This window comes from Puma concolor, chromosome B4 (genome assembly GCF_028749965.1).
Source record: "Puma concolor isolate L17-30 chromosome B4, mPumCon1.1.hap2, whole genome shotgun sequence".
Classification (NCBI taxonomy): Eukaryota; Metazoa; Chordata; class Mammalia; order Carnivora; family Felidae; genus Puma; species Puma concolor.
In genome coordinates, this window is record NC_141673.1 from 89,782,902 (window position 1) to 89,801,000 (window position 18,099).

The window sequence follows — 18,099 nt, forward strand, 5'->3', positions numbered from 1 at the left end:
ATATGCAGAGCACAGAAGATTTTTAGGGAAGCGAAAGTGCTCGGAATGATTCTATAATGATGGGTACATGTCATTATACATTTGTCCAAACCCACGGAATGTACAGCAGCAAGAGTGAATCCTAATATAAAACAATGGACTTTGGGTGATCATGATGTGTCAGTGGAGGTTCGTCAATTGCAGCAAACGTACCCCTCTGATGAGGGATGTTGTTGATAAAAGAGAAAGCTGTGCATGTGTGGGGACAGAGGGTGATGTGGAGAAGCTCTGTACTGTCCTCTCGATTTTGCTGTGAATCTAAAACTGCTCTTAAAAAAAAACTAGTCATTAAAAATGTTAATGAAATATTTTTTAAAGTAAAAAGAGTAGAGGGTAAATGACTGTCCCAACATAATTGCTAACAAAATTCAAAACAAGGAGTTTTGCTTCTGTAGCTTCAGTCTCCCTTCCTCTCATCAGTATAAAGATTACATGTGGATTCTGATGCTAGTGGGTGGAGCAGGTCTGGGATTCTGCTTTTCTCACAAACTCCAGGCAGTGTTGCTGCTGCTGGACTGTGGATCCTGCTGTGTACAGCAAGTCACGCAACACCTTGTGGGTCAAGGCGTGCCGGGTGTCTAAGGAATCACGCTACAGCAACGATGAGTGGAGCACAGGAACTTGTGTCAGCATCCCTTTCTGGACAACCTGCTGCTGAGTGAGCTGAAGAAAAAAATTACTAGGAGGAGGACCTGAGTTAAAATGTATGTATCTACCCATTGATACTAGTACTAAAAAGAGAACTCTAGGTAGAAATAAAACTGGGATGGTTGTAAACAGACCAGGATTATGTCTACTGATTATCCGAATGTCTTTCGTAAGCTACATAACTTCTGTAGAACTTCATTTATTTAGCTTTCCAATTAAGAGGTTGGATTTAAGTAAGTCTTGGTCGCAGGGCAAAAAAGAGCAAACTGGGGTGGGCGGAGGGGTGGCGGTGAAGATCTGAGGATGTGTCAGGATATGAGAGTACCAACAATGACTGGTTGAATGTGGAGAGCAGAGTATGGTCACAGCCAAAGCCTTAATATAACTGTCAAGTTCAGAGTATAAGACAGAGGTAAAAATAGGTTAGTAAAAAAAGAAGTTTAAGAGCAGAACATAGGGTAGGACAGGTTACTAGATATAAAAAATGAGTCAAGGGAGACTATTAAAGATGTATTCTATGAATCATGAATGGAGACTATAGAGGCCATTCTATGTGATGTTTGTGGCAGTAGGGCCATCAACTTGAAGGACTGCTGCAGACGGCATGTGACTAATCTTTCAAATCCCTCCCAGACCTGTAATTTCATGATCATTGCTTCCCTTTTTCTTCTTCCTTAGAATCATCTGGGCCCATTTGCCTCATGGGATCCCATCTTCAGAGAGCATTCTTAACCTCTCTGGGGAAACTCAGAAGGTTATTGTCATAAGTCTTTCTTGTCTTTAATTGGCCTAATTTCTTATATTTATTTTGTTTGTCTTTCAACACACATTACATCCCCCCCTGCAGCATATTATGTTAGGCCATGTTCTGCTTTATTCTTTAACATTTTTTAATATCATGATCACACCATTCTATTCCTTTGAATTTCCATTGGAAGCAGTTTTAGTGGTATATATAATAACATTCTTCAAAACTCTTGTCCTGTTTTCTTATCCATAATGAAAAAGTCCCAGTACAAGTGCTTTCTATGTATTTTTTTTTGGTGCATTGATTTTTTTTCATACTTAGCAATGTTATAATTAAGTCAATAAATTCCAGTCCATAGACGAGTACTAGCTCCAGAACTCTTCTTTGATGATTAGTATCCAGAAAGCTATGTGGTAACTTTATATTTAGTTACTGTTTTCAACCTCCTAAGAAGCAACACTTTTGTTTTATGAACTATAAGCAAACAGTAAAAAAAAATATATTAAACATCTTCCTCAGAGAATCTATAGTAGAAATAGATATGTCTTGTAAATGCAGATACAGAAATATCTTCACATTTGTATATTCTATTACAATGACATATTCAAATACCTCCTGTTTGGGTGGATGTTTGTTTACATTACTCAGAGTTTTATCTACTTCTGTGTATTCTAACACTTGTAATTGACAAAAAAAAACCTCTAAAATCCCCTAACCAACCGTTACTGCTAATGATATGATTAAGGGAGACAAAATATAAACAATCCCTTAAAACCAATCTGCTAGAAATAAAGAACATAAGCTTTACCTTGTTGTACGTCATTTTTTTTCAATTCAAAAAAAAGTCCTCCTATCAGCTCTCACAATACAAACAAATATTTTTATTCAGCTCCTTGCAATTCCTTTCCAGTTCTTCACTTACAATTCTCTATCTTAAATTTTAGACTCTGGAGCTGTATTACACACAGGTAAGAGCCTTGCTCCTGATGAACTGAACAGGAATACTGTTCACTGTGGACCTGGGATCATCACATTCTCTCAAGACCATCTGCTTCAGAATCTCCTAGAAGCTTTTTAAGAATTAAAATACCTGAGCTCCCCTAGACCCACCAAATCAGAATTTCTGCTGATGCAGCCTATGAATCTACCTTTTTTTACTTTTTTTTTGCTACTTCTGGTAATGCTTATAAGCACTAAAGGTCAGGACACACTGTCCTAGAGTAAAAAATCTTAAAATAGCCATTTTCAAACATCCTTCTGTTTTAAAGACTTACTTCTATTATCTCTTCTCTTTGCTAACCTATGAATGAGATTTGATTAATAAGAAAAACAATTATCTTCCAGGACCAAGAGCAATTTCTACTTTCTCCTACTTTTTTTTTTTTTAATTAAGCTTAAGTGTGCTGATGTGTCTATCCCCAAATATGTTCCACAACAGCACTCCAAGTCACAAATGTATTACCTAAATGGAGGATGCATTTCCTATAGAGCATCATCAGTTAGCTTAAAGTCATTTTTCCCATTTTTTATAAGTCTATGTATTGGGTAGCAGGACTCCCAGTAAAGTAGGTGGAAAAGAAACTTCTAGGACAAACTTCTATCTATCTTTTTTTTTTCTTTTGGGCCGTCCTACCTTACCCGTTTCCTTTCCTCCAGTCCTGAAGAACAGAATAATAGCTATATCTGTCTAAGCCTGCTTTTATTTATCTTCATGCATTTCTCCACAGCAATATCCACTGGAATATGCATACTTTAGCCCCTACATTCAAGAAACATAATGAGTTATGTTATTTCTTATTTCAGACTGAGTTTTATCACGAAACATATTATTTTTCAAAAGATATCGAACTGTTCCTAGTCCCTTGTGCATACATGCACAAAAACTCAAGTTTGAAAAGCATTCATTCTCCTATATATCAGAGTCCTGGGTGATTCTGATTTCTTTTAATTCTAAAGTATTATTGGAGTGTGGGCTACATTTACTTGCAATGTGTATCCCCTCCTATTTAATTTTTGCTTTTTCTTGAATCACTATGCTTGCTTTTCAAAGTTCAGTGTATTTCTACAGCACAAATTAAATTGTAACAAAATTCAAGTCTATACTTATCTTTATTATAGCTTTTTTACCAGGTCCTGAAGAACACAAGATAAAAGAAAGAAAATCTGGACTAAGCCGACCCAAATTTTAGTGACAAATCCGGGGCCACCACATTCAGCCAGATTGGCCAGACACACCTAACATTATAGTGAAACCCTAGGTTGTCAGTCCAGTGGATGGACAGGCCTCCCTAACTCCCCAACTTATAGCCCATAATATATGACCACACACCTGCACTGCCCTAGTAGTAGCCAATGTTTGACAGTGTGTCTGCACTGTGAACACATTTCATAAATTAGCCATTCTGTGCAAATGAATAAGACTATGCCTTTGATAATCTCAAATTCAAAGAGCTTAAACTGGATATATAATATTTTCCCATGATATTTTTTCTCTAAAACTGCCACTGTATTTCCCGACATTTAGATTCGATATCTAGGCTCAATCAATAGATATGGATGTGTTTTAGATCCCTGAGTCACCTAATACCTAACTGCTCTGAACAGGTGTCTGCTAAGAAACATATAATCCATTTAGTGGAGACCTATAATACTCATTTTGTTTTCACAGATGGTGTTGGATTATTAAAGTGGAAATACGCCAAGAAGTTTTGAGAGTACCTTTCCATTTAAGCTGGACTTTGCGTTATTTAAAGCTATGATAATTTAACTCAGCTCTAATCCTCTCATAGTCCAGTCGGACCAAATCCATTATTTTCTGTATCTCCTAAACTTCAGTTTTCCTGTTACTAACCTCCTGCATCATACAAAAAGCCTGGGGGAGGAAAACACATCACTCAGCTTCAAAGTGTTTCATTTGTAGCCATATCCTTTTCTTTTCCAAGGGCAGGTAATGGACAGTAGTAGGTTGAAACAGAGTCAGGAAAAACAAATAATGGTAAATCTACTATCGACTATTTGCATGGGGAAGCCATTTAGTGTCTCTTTCTCTCAGGTTGGTCATCTGTTACATAAAGTAATAAATTATTCAAACTACTAAATTTTTTAAGTGCAAACAAGTGTCAAAGTGGTTCAGGGTTTGTTTACTTGCTGAGGAATGCTATAAATCCAAAATATTATCACTGTTTACCTAATCATACACAGTATCTACCATGAGTCTTAGGGTAGAAAGATTTGCAGTTGGACTCTTTCACTTAGCTCAGTGACTTTGGGCAAATTAAACTTGTGTTTCTTTGGCTGCCTAGAATCTGAAATACCTTTGTATATCTGGAGAATTCCCCATCATATGCCTTTGTTGAACTATCTCCCACTATAGAAGCTGAAAAGAGCAAAACCCACTCCTGTATTTGTCTCCCACTCCCAGCACTTAGGATATTGGCATCTCTAAACAGACGCTTCCATGTTAGACTCTGAACTTGTATTGAGTAAAATAGGCAAAGAGGATGGAACTCATTCTGTCAGTGGGAGTTGCAGTTGTGCTACTATTTGGTGATTCCTACCAAATGGTGCTTACTGCATTAAAAAAAATTTTTTTTTTAATGTTCATTTATTTTTGAGACAGAGAGAGACAGAGCCTGAATGGAGAGGGTCAGAGACAGAGGGAGACACAGAAACTGAAGCAGGCTCCAGGCTCTGAGCTGTCAGCACAGAGCCCGACATGGGTTTCGAACCCACAAACCGTGAGATCATGACCTGAGCCAAAGTCAGACGCTTAACCGACTGAGCCACCCAGGCGCCCGGCGCTGACTGTATTGATCAAGATGTTACTATGACGATCCAGTTGGTTGTTAATGATATCTACTTCAACTTTATATGGAAGAACTGAGAAAATCCAGAGAAGGGACTTAGGGTATGATGTTTCATATCAGGATTATGCTTAGCAACTGACCTCTCAAAAATTCTCACTCAACAGTGGACTCAGTGGGGCCGGTTCCCAGCAATTAGTTTTAGCTCAGAGTTGGTGCCCATTAAGTATAAAAAAATCTGTGTATGTTTTTTAAGCTGCTCTAGAATATAGGGCAGACTAGAGGACCTGGAGTCATACTTCAGTGTGCATCCTCAAGCCAGTTAGCCTCCCCTCAGGTGACACCAGATCTATGAAAGTGCAGTCAGCAAGTTACAGTGACTTGCCCCCTCAATCTTCTCCAAGCAAATCAACTTATCAGAAACTACTTTGAATGTACCCCCTAAGTTAAAGTGCATGTTTCCAATGTGCTGAAACTTGATTGTCTAAAATAGACTAAAATCTCAAGCACATGCAAAGACTAAGCCTCACTTAATTAGAAAATGTGAAATCTGTCATTTTTATCACCAAAAAATTCACTTTGAGGTGTAAGCTGCATCAGGCCCATTTTATACTTGGAAAAACAAGTAGCAACCCATAAGTATCTTTGGTGAACATTACCTTGAATTTAAAACTTGTGGTTCTTTATAATATGCTGACTCTAAAAATAAAATCCCAAATATACCAATAGTAAGAAGACATTTTTATTTCTTCCATACTAGAATATTTAATAAATGTCTGGTTTCAGAATTAACTAATTCCACTCCTTTCAAAAATGTATATTTTCAAAAAAATGTTTACAATGGATAATACCACATGCAAAATATATTTCATCCATAGAGATCATTTTTTAACCTAAGATATTACTTAAGGAAATTTAAACAATTGGAGCTTATGATGACACCAGGATAATTAAGACAATGGCTGCCATAGTAATAGAGACCAAGTGACCAGCAGAGTAAATAAAGAACTCCCAAAATAGGGCTACTTCAGGGTGGAAATTTGATATATGCAGAGGTGGGAAAAAAGGAACTGTTTAATAACTGGAGTTGGGAAAAAAGTTATCTATTACAGAAAAAGGCCAAATTTGATCCCTACTGCATATAATAATAATAATATTTAATAATAAAACAATTCTAAGTGAAATAGGGATTTTACATGCAAAAATGGAAATATAAAACATCTAGAAGAAAATATAGATGAATATTTTTAAGACCTTAATGGTAAGGTCTTACCTTTAAGTCTTTACTACGTATAGATTTCTTTTTTTATTTTTTTTTTATTTTTTTTTTAACGTTTATTTATTTTGGGGACAGAGAGAGACAGAGCATGAATGGGGGAGGGGCAGAGAGAGAGGGAGACACAGAATCGGAAGCAGGCTCCAGGCTCTGAGCCATCAGCCCAGAGCCTGACACGGGGCTCAAACTCATGGACCGCGAGATCGTGACCTGAGCTGAAGTCGGACGCTTAACCGACTGAGCCACCCAGGCGCCCCAAGATTTCTTAATTCACAAAAACCAAAAACAAAAAATAAACAGTACTGTATCAAAAGTAAGAAATTTTGTTCATACAAAACACCTTAAGGAAACAGGTGGGGATGGGGAAGGGTTATGATGAAGGAAAACATTTGCACATTTGCAACAACAGAAGACTGCTATAAAGAATATATCTTTTAAAACTACTTAAAAATCAATAAGAAAAGCAGAAAGTATATGGATAAAAAGACACAGACATTTAACTGTAGGTAAAATGCATATTGACAATAAATATATGATAATAGGGGCACTTGGGTGGCTCAGTCAGTTAAGCATCTGACTCTTGGTTTTGGCTCAGGTCATGATCTCGCAGTTTGTGAGTTGGAACCCCACATTGGGCTCTGTGCTGCTGGTGAGGAGCCTGCTTGGGATTCTCTTTCTCCTTCTCTCTCTTTATCCTGCCCTCCTCCCTTCTTCTCTCTTTCTCTCTCTCTCTCAAAATAAATAAACTTAAAAAATAAATATATTAAATATTATTAATGATTAGTGCAGGGAAATTAAGACCATAATGAGATACCATTTTACAGCCATTAAGTTTGCACAACTTTAGAAATGCGAAAATGCCAAGTATCAGGGAGGTTGTAGACTCCCAAGATTTCTTGTATATTACCATTGTAAAGGTAGTGAAACCATTGTGGAAAACAATTTGACCTTGCCTCCAAAACTTGAACATTCACACACTCCATGACCAGAATTTTTAGTCCTAGGCATACATGCTACAAAAGCTCATGCATCCGTACAACAGGAGACATGGGCAAGAATCTTCTAACAGCACCAGTTAAAATAGCAGAGAGTTGAAAACTACCCAGGGACCCATCGATATAAATAAACTGGTGTATTTACACAGTGAAATATTACACAGAGGTCATAATGTCACAGCAATATAATTTGTGGTAGGCTGAAAAACTGGGTCCCCCCCCCCCCACAAATACTCACTTCCTTATCCCCAGAACCTGTGATTATTACCTTATATGGCAAAATAGGTGGTCAAGTTAAGGCCCTTAAGATGAAGAGCTTATCCTTGTTAACCTGGTTGGCCCTAAATGGAATCACATGTCTCCTTATACAAGAGAAACAGAAGGAATTATGAGATGGACACACGTAGAAGAGAGAAAACAGTGTGAAGATGCAGCAGACAGAGATCTGAAGATGCTGGTGATGCGGCCACAAATGAAGGAATGCTAGCAGCCACAGAAGCTGAAGGAAGCAAGGAACAGATTTTTCCCCGAGAGCCTCTGGAGGGCTCAGTGCAGCCATGCCAGCACCTGATTTGCCTAGTGAAACTGATTTTGGACTTCTGGCTTCCAGAATTGTGAGAAAATATATTTTATGCCACTGAAATGTGTGGTAATTTGTTACAGCAACCAGAGGAAACTAATATACAAGTCATTGATACATTCATCAATACAGCAATACATCAATACTGATGATTAACTGAAGGGGAAAATTAAAATAAAAAGCTTAATTGTCCAATGTGTAGATTTGTAAACTAAATTATGTTAACATAAAAGGATGTTAGGCCAAAATAATAAATCTAGAGAAATGGGGGAAGAATCTTCCTTAATTAAGACCTCACTGTATCAAGGCCAAAGTCCTTTCCTGGGCCTTCAGCACACAGCCTGATGATGCATAAAATTAAAATAGAATATGAAGCACCCTAATTATGGTAATTAGACACAAGATAAGGTAGAATGGTTATGGAGTGGTGAGGACATTAGTTCTTTAGGATGTAAATAAATGAGACAAAGGAATAAGGTTGAAACACAGACAGGAAGAATAAGCAATTTGAAAAACAGGACTGAGTCCAGTTACAGATAACTTCCAGAAGGGATTCTGATTTAATTTGCATTTAGCAAGCAGCTCATGACACAGCCTCATCCATTTTTCCACCGACAAGACAGTGGTTCTCAAACCTTAGATGGAATCAGAATCACCTGGGAAGTTGGTATAACTCAAGAAGCTCAGGCTTATTCTCTTCAATGAGCCTACTCTTCAGTGTTCTTTCTGAGTTCTACAGGTGTTCTGATTTGCATCAACATGTAAGAACCACTGATCCAGGAAAACACACAGAGGGAAAAGTATACTGTCACTGAAACAGTTTCCCTAGAATTAAACAGAAAATTCTGTTCTCTTCCCTCACTGCTCATTCAAATCTGTTCTGTGAGACTAATCCTGTGCCCCTTCAATGAAGTCTAAGCAGATCCCAAGGCTTTTCTGATCATTCTCAGAAAACAAAAAGTCCTCTGGTCACTTTTAGTCATAAAACATTTAATTTTAGTCTTTAAATGATCATTCCCAAGTAATGGTCAAGACTCCCAACTGCATTTAAAACTTCCTCCATTCCCCAAGTTTTTGCAAGGATATAGAGAAAAAAGAAACTTGTGCACTGTTGGTAGGAATGTAAATTGGTGCAGCCACTGTGGAAAACAGTATGAGAGTTCCTTAAAAATTAAAAATAGAAATACCATATGACTCAGTGATTCCACTGCTGGATATTTAACAACAACAAAAAAAAACCGAAAATACTAATTCAAAAAGGTATATGCAGCTCTATGACTATTGCAGCAGTATTTACAATAGCCAAGATATGGAAGAAACCCAAGTGCCCATAGATAGATGAATAGAGAAAATGTGGTATACACTGGATATGTACCATACACACACACACACACACACACACACACACACACACACGCAGAGGAATATTAATCATCCGTAAAAAAGAATGAGATCTTGCCATTTGTAACAACATAGATGGACCTAGAGGGTATTCTGCTAAGTGAAAATAAGTCAGACAGAGAAAGACAAATATTATATCATTTCATTTACACGTGGAATCTAAAAAACAAATAAATAGACAAACAAAAAGCAGAAATAGACCCATAAATACAGAGAACTAACTGATGGTTGCCAGAGAGAAGGGGTGAAGAGATGGGCAAAATGGGTGAAGGGGAGTGAGAGATAAAAGCTTCCAATTATGGAATGAGTAAGTCACGGCCATGAAAGGTACAACATAGGGAATATAGTCAATGGTATTGTAATAGCGGTCCTTGTATGGAGACAGATGGTAGCTACATCTGTGGTGAACATAGCATAAGGCATAATCTTGTCCAATTACCATGTTGTACACCTGAAACTAATGTAACATTGTGTGTCAACTATATGTCAGTAATATATATGGCTGCCAAACAAGACCCACAATAATAGTTATTAAAAACAACAACAACAACTTCTTCCCTCCCTGCTCAGGTTAAGGAATGGGTTGTAAACCTGCAGTGTGGGGAGGGCTCCAGTTACCTCCTTTATTTCACTGTTTCTCCTCCTTGTCGACAGCCTGGATCCTGATCTTCTAGATTTCACAGAGGTGTTAGAGAGCCGTAAACTCCAAGAAAGTTCTTATTTGACAGGCACCAGTGTCATCTGGCATTGTTTTCCTCTGGGCTTGGCAGGGATTTAAGGCTGATTCTTTCTCATGGAGCATCTTTGTAATTTCTATGGAACTGTCACTGGGCACAGGGTCTCCCATTATTGCATTCATAACACAAGTGAGGTCTCCTTTGCCTGGACATTCAGGACTTCAGCCTGATTTTCTGAGGCCCATTACATTTTCTCAAGAGCTTATCACCCCGAAAGGGGGCTGCAGTTATGTCTCTCTCTTCTATGTGGCCCTCAGGAGTTGCCAGAAAGCATTCATGAATTCTTCTTTCCACAGACCTCTGGCAATGCAAGTTTTTCCTAAGGCAGTGAGTCTTGTAGCTCTTGGGGCAACAAACTGTGCCCCAAACCCCAGCACACAAGGCAACCTCTTTAAGGGGCTTCCTTGAATCCCCTCTCATTTGGCTTGAGGGGAGACAGAAGGGACATTTCACAGCACTCCAAAATCAAATGAGCTTTACTTAAAAAGACAGAACTTAAGCAAACCAGCAAGGAAAGGTAACACATAAAACAGTGGGTGGCAGTGAGTTAGGCATTATTAAGAAAAATGAGACAAATAACCTTATTAGTTTGAACAAAGTAGAACAGAAGGTAGATTTTTTTTAACATGGATGAAAGAGGATCTTTAAAATAATAAAAAATAAAACTTGTAAAATGTGTCAAAATACATAAAGAAAATTTCTTGGCATTTAATGATAATAAGGCATAGGCACAACTAAATACACATTTCTTAGCCCTTAATTATATAAAATATATATAATGAAGACTAATAAATTCAGAATTGTATATATTTCAGATTTTGTAAGGCTTTAAACAGTTAACTAGTATACATGACCCTTAAAACATATCTATATATAGCAAAGATATATTTTGCCAAAAAAACCTACATAAATTCCAAGTGTCCAAAAATTGCTATCTATATTTACTCTGCAAAAGACTGAAACTAGATATTTATAGAAGAAATATTAAAGAAGGATCCCAATCATTTAACAATTCAAAAAGTCTTTTAAAGGGGCAGCTGGGTGGCTCAATCAGTTAAGCATCCGACTTCGGCTCAGGTCATGATCTCACAGTTCATGGGTTCAAGTCCCACGTCGGGCTCTGTGCTAACAGCTCAGAGCCTGGAGCCTGCTTCAGATTCTCTGTTTCCCTTTTCTCTCTGCCCTCCCCCACTTGCACTCTGTCTCTCTCTCTCTCTCTCTCTCAAAAATAAACATTAAAAAAATTATATAAGAAGTCTTTTAAATATTAGACAAAAACTATAAATCTATAATTATAAACTATTCAGGAATTAATGATGATGACTAAATTATAGCCAAAATTTACAGGAACTAGCCAAGGCAAGGCTCAAAGGTAATTTAAAATTTTTAAATCATAATTTAAAACAGCAAAAAATGAATTGTTTTTTATTACATAAGCTTAAATTCAAATATTTGGAAAAATTCATAGAAATCTAGAGGAATCAGGAAGAAAACATTCATGATTTTGAGTCTTTAGAATACAATGCTGAATAAGACAAAACACCTACCTTTCTGTTTATGAAAGAATATTGCCTGGTTAATTTGCGCTCAGTATTTTTCTACACATAAAATAGTGAACAAGTCACAGGTCTTGTCTTCAAGAACTTTAAAGTCAGTAGGGAATAAAGTAAATAGGTAATCAAAATCTAGGGGATCAGTTGTTCTCTGATAGTACAAGGGGCCAGGGAGCAGGTGGCTTGACTATGTATAATCTGCAAGGTGGTAGTGAAGGTCTTCCAAGGGACAGGGTACATAACCTGAGTCCTGAGGGTAAATGGCATTAGGGAGGTATGTGTTGTTAGCACAGGAAGAAGCATGTGAAAGGAGAGAGAACAGATTTGGAGAACTGAGAACATTTCAATATTGCCAGAGATTAAATGATGAAATGTGGCCTTGGAGAGGTGAGCCTGGACCGTATCATGGAAAGTCTCACAGGAACTGTTAAGGAACGTCAGCATCATCCCAGGGAGGTATTAAAGGATTGTAAGAAAGAGCATGACATGAGAAGATGTGCATTTTAGAGCTGTGACCAGAGGGGGTGTGACATGTTAACCCCTCCTGTCCAGGGTGTGACGCTTGCCACACTAGGAGCAGAAGGGGCTCATGAATCCTAGACACATGTATGTAGAGTCATATGCACACATGGCAGATGAAACCAAGTAAGGAAACGAATACTCCAAACCCCAAAATGACATACAGGGAGCCGGAACTGAATGTCAACAAATACGACTTAAAACATAGAAGTTCCAAAACCGAGGGATAAAAATAAAGCAGCCAGACTAAAGGGCTTGAAGGAAGAACACAAAATACAAGAATGGAAGTGCAATACTATAAAATGAACAGAGACCTTATAAACTATTGGAAGTGAGGACAATTGGCAAAGCATCCACTGGTAAACCTAGGGAAAACAATTTCATCCTCTTGGGTTTCCTTTGAGGTCAACTGGAGAGCTGCTTTTTAGAAACTGGCTGTTCAGTCCTATTATATAAGTTTAACTCCCTAATCAGTTAAAAACATGGACTATATTCCTACTCTCAAGATGCCTAATGGGCTGAATGCTAATACTTATAATTCAGATAGGTCTATGAAATGGATGTGATTCCCAGGAATTGGTAGTGGTGGGTACTCTAGGTAAGGACTTTAAATAAAACAAAATGAATGCTATATGGGAAATTTGAGAGCAATCTTTCAACTGGGTCATTAATTTTAATAATAGTAGGAGATTTTTTTTTTTATTTTAGAGACAGAGGGAGTGTGCAAGTGGGGGACAGGGGCATAGGGAGAGAGAGAGACACTATTGTAAGCAGGCTCCATGTTCAGCACAGAGCCCAGAAAAGGGCTTGGTCCCACGACCTTGGGATCATGACCTGAGCCAAAATCAAGAGTCGGGCACTCAACAGCCTGAGCCACCCAGGTGCCCCAAAAGTAGAGGCTTTTAATAAAATAATGTTAACTTCCTTAATGTTATTGTTAGCAATTAAACAGACATCACATTCAACTATAACCAAAGCAGTGTTTGTTAGAAGTGAGAGGCTAAAATCCAAAATGTGAATAATGAGAACATATAAAATTGCAGTAATAAGCTCTTAGGGGTGTCATTAGTGAAGCATCACTTTCTCTCTGTTGATGTGGCAAATCTTTTCCCAGGGCCACTAAGCCCTTCTGACTCCATCAATTTGATTATCAATTATTTCCTGATATCCATCAATGCCAGCAACTAGTATTATTTTTCTATTTTCACGGTAATTTTAAAGTAATTTTAAGGATGAAATGGAATGGAAATAAATCACGTGCCTTGCTGTAGCAATTGGCCAACTCAAAACATTGCCAGGTTTGAGTGAGCGTCATTATGTATACCACATTAAATACATCAAATGCCCATACTGATTATGTTGATACACTCATGGATGAAGTTAGGATTTGCAGAATTTCAGCGAATTAGAATTCTAGAGTTATATATGCCTATAATTATTCATTCACTTATTTATTCATTTATTCAATCAGTTCTACATAAAATATTTATTGGGCATCTACCATGTGCTAGGTCCTGTTCCAGGTGCAGGGAGTAGAGTGAACAAAACAGACAAAATTTTGCTCTCAGTGAACATCCTCATGTTGCTTTATATGAGAGTTCATTCCATGAAATAAGAAAAATTCATTATGCGTTGACATTGTGCCTCCTTTGAAGAGAGGGCGTGGGTACTTTGAAAGCTTCAGAGGTTAGTTTGTGATATATGTTTTCACTTCTTCCCAAATGGATTTAAAATATTTATTATCTCTCTCTGACAAAAAAAAAAAAGAACAAAAAGGAATAATGCTTATTTTTTGAAAGCAAAGATGGGGCGCCTGGGTGGCGCAGTCGGTTAAGCGTCCGACTTCAGCCAGGTCACGATCTCGCGGTCCGTGAGTTCGAGCCCCGCGTCGGGCTCTGGGCTGATGGCTCAGAGCCTGGAGCCTATTTCCGATTCTGTGTCTCCCTCTCCCTCTGCCCCTCCCCCGTTCATGCGCTGTCTCTCTCTGTCCCAAAAATAAATAAACATTGAAAAAAAAAAATTAAAAAAAAAAAAAAAAGAAAGCAAAGAAAAAGGGTCTGTAATATAATTTAATTTATTGCTCATGAGAAAGAATTCTAAGAACAGCACAGGATATTTAAAAAAAAACGTTTTAAGGAAATTATAATTTTAAATTTGGAATCTGTCAGCCAAACATTCGATTCACCAGTCATCTGCTTATCTGAGGATTCATTCATCTCCAGATGCCATCTTCATTATACCAATATGTAAGATGAAATATACGTCAAGGTCTGTTTTGCAACTTTCATAGCTCATGTATAATATCTTTGTTCTGCTGACCCATTTTTAAGAAGTGTTCACCTTTCTGCACGTTCGTGAGTGGTATCATATGAAGACATGATAGAATTGAGAACTTTTCACAACTTTTTTACGTATTCACCAAACAATATCACTTGTAAATTCAAACAGGCATGATGATAAATGCATTATGTTTTCTTCTTTCAATTCCACAGGTACTTCATTAAAATTCCCACAATTTTGATTTTGTTGCAGGCTAGGCCACACATTTTATTGCAACTTGTTGCAGAGAAGTTTTGACACACTTACCTAAGTTGTTCCCAGTTATCTTTCCTACTTTGATGAAATGTAGGAGTTTCTTTTCGATCAGGATAGATTTTGACATTTTCATTGGGTCCCACCTACATTTTCCCTGCACAGTTTTCTCATAATGTGTTATTGAGTAAGCTGAGAAGAAACTGATCTCATTTACTATGTTTGATGATATTCTTACTTTTTTTCACTTAGCATTGAAGGTTTTCCCTTTTGTAGAAAACAACTTATAAATCATACATTGAAATATTTCTTTGTCTCTCATTCTAATCTAATATAATCTAATCAACCAGTTGGCTGGTTGATAACTCCAACGATTTTTAGACCATTTACTTATCACTTTTCTCAGTCACGTTTGGTTCCCTCACTATTCTGGGAAGCCAGGATTCCCATTTGCTCCAGTCTTCTTCTTCCCTTCCACTTGATGCTATGTCATGCATGAAATTATGTAGCAGGCTCACCTTCATTTTCTAGCTAAGACCTTGTACATTAAAAATCATGCAGCATGTGTCATATGTTGATCATATGACACATTTTTTTCAAATTCCAATGATTTTCAACTGCTGCTTTACTGTCCGAGAGCATTTTAATTCAGGATAGTTAACATTACTGGAATTGCCACATCACTTAATTGGTAACACTATAGGTTTACAAGCAAAAGCAAGCCTTGCGCTAGAGACAGCAAATCTACTAAATAAAGAGAACAAAACCATCACGTTTTAAAAGTTGATGTCAGAAATGTCTCATTTAGTTCAAATAAACTGCTATGAAATAATCCTTTAAAACATGTGAATAAAGAGCCAACAACCTAAAAGTGGAAATAACATCTAGACAGGAGGTAGTTTATATTCTGTTGGATGATGGGATTAAATAACATGAAGACCCAAAATATTCTTTTATACAAAAGTCTGGTTCCCAAAACAATTATTAAATGTTTCCACCATCTCTAAGGGAATGACTGGAATATTAACAAAGCACCCTATTAAAAAGAGCTTCAAAGAGCATCTTTATTGTTGCGTTTAATTTATTTTCTGAAACTCTGAGGAAATTACAAATCTATTATAGAAGTTTATGATCCTTCATAAGTCAAGAACAGAAATTATATTATTTTTCATAATTATCAATAATAACAAAATCACTGAAGACATTCACATAAAAAGATATACTTTTAGTTTGGATGCAACTGAACAAAAACACAATTTAAAGAGGCTGTACTTTTATTAAACAAGCCAACATAGAAGTTCAAGCTACATATTAAATTTCCATTTCTACTCAAAATCTTAGATTTTAAAAGACTACGACACTAGCATGGCAAGTGACATATCATATCCAATAACAGTATAATTAGAAACTCATTTATTCTATAACTGCAAAATATTAAAATTTTGCTGACTTTATTTCAGTCTTCACCACTTTAATTAACTTTTTCCCCCCATAGCTCTATTCACAGAAAGGCAGTATATAGGGTATTATGGTTAAGAGTGGTTAGTCACACTGTCCTGAGTTCAAATCCAGATTCTATGCCATCTGAATAACCTTGAACAACTTGTTCCTCTCCACTTGCCTCATTTTTTTCTTTTAATTTTTTTAACGTTTATTTATTTTTGAGACAGAGAGACAGAGCATGAACGGGGGAGGGTCAGAGAGAGAGGGAGACACAGAATCCGAAACAGGCTCCAGGCTCTGAGCTGTCAGCACAGAGCCTGACGCGGGGCTCAAACCCACGAACTGCGAGATCGTGACCTGAGCTGAAGTCGGACGCTCAGCCAACTGAGCCACCCAGGCGCCCCGTCAATTTTTAAAATGAGAAGAATAATATTTACTTCATAAGATAAGTAGCTTAAAGGGGTAGCTTATAGCGCTCAGAGTCTCAAATGAGAAGTGGGCACAAAAGTCCAATACTGGTCTCATTTGCTCTCATTTATTTACTCGTTTTGTCTTTGAGCAGCAGCCCACGATTAAAAAAAAAAAAAAAAAAAAGAACACACATTTCTGGCTGAATTTTAACTTCTTCCTTTTCTTCATCCACCAGTGTTCTTGATACACTGAAAGGAAACTTAAGGAATTTGAAAAATCTTATTTTCCATGTCAGAAGCTATTACATCATCCTTCTTGCAATAACATGTCTTAATCTTCTCCAGGTTTGATGAATTTTTGGGCCAACTAGAATAAATGTCATATACTTGAAAAGCTAGAAAAGAAAGCGTATTTGAACTTTCATTGTATCACCTCCTTCCCAACAGTAAAAAAAAAAAAAAAAAAAAAAAAAAAAAAAAAAAGGCGGGGGGCGGGGAGGGCTCCTGAGTGGCTCAGTCGGTTAAGCGTCTGACTTCTGCTCCGGTCATGATTTCAAGATTGGTGGGTTTGAGTCCCACATCAAACTCTGTGCTGACAACTCAGAGCCTGGAGCCTGTTTCAGATTCTGTGTTTCCCTCTCTCTGTGCCCCTGCCCCACTTACTCTCTCTCTTTCAAAAACAAATAAATGTAAATTTTTTTAAACGAAAAGCTGAGAGATTGAGCTAAAGGGATAGGCAATACTTCTACATATCTGAAAGGAAGCCCATCAAACAATGTTAAAAAGTGATGTTATCTGGACTAAAGCCCTTGCTAAGCTGAGGTTGGCAGACACAGTGAATCTGTCCATTTTAGATCTGTCAGTCCCAGCTGCACACTTTACTTCATAGTTTGGGTACATCTATTCCTCCCCCAGTCACAGTGGGGGGAAGTGCTCAGAAATCAATAGAGAGGCTATTTAACAATTAGTGAGATTTTCTGGGATGTGCCCAAGAGGATCTCCTGCACTTCTTTACAGTTTCCTCCCCAAATCCTGGAAGAATGTCTACAAATAAGTTACTTTCTAAAAAAATTTTTAAATTAATTCCACATTAGGTTCTGTATTACTATGAGCTTTACTACTATTTGTGGAGAATTAACATCCAGTTACAAAACAACAACCTCACTGATTTAAGCTTATATGATGGACAGAAGACTCCTTTGTACCAGTACTTCCTTATTCTGTTTGAGGATTATCAAAGATTCATGAATTCGCCTTAGAAAATGTCAATCTCTAACCGCACTTTTTAAACACCTTCTAAAAATCAATGACCTCATCTTCAATTAATTAAGCCAAGTGTACCATAGAAAAAATGTTCATCTTGGTCATATCTCAGCAGTTACTGTACTTCAAGAAGCTGATTTTTGGTTTCCATG

General features: G+C 37.3%; 1 pseudogene; it reads right to left on the reverse strand.

Moving 5' to 3' along the window:
• Positions 1-486: 486 nt before the first annotated feature.
• Positions 487-18,099, reverse strand: part of LOC112867853 (small ribosomal subunit protein eS8 pseudogene) — a 64,112-nt pseudogene continuing 46,499 nt past the window's right edge.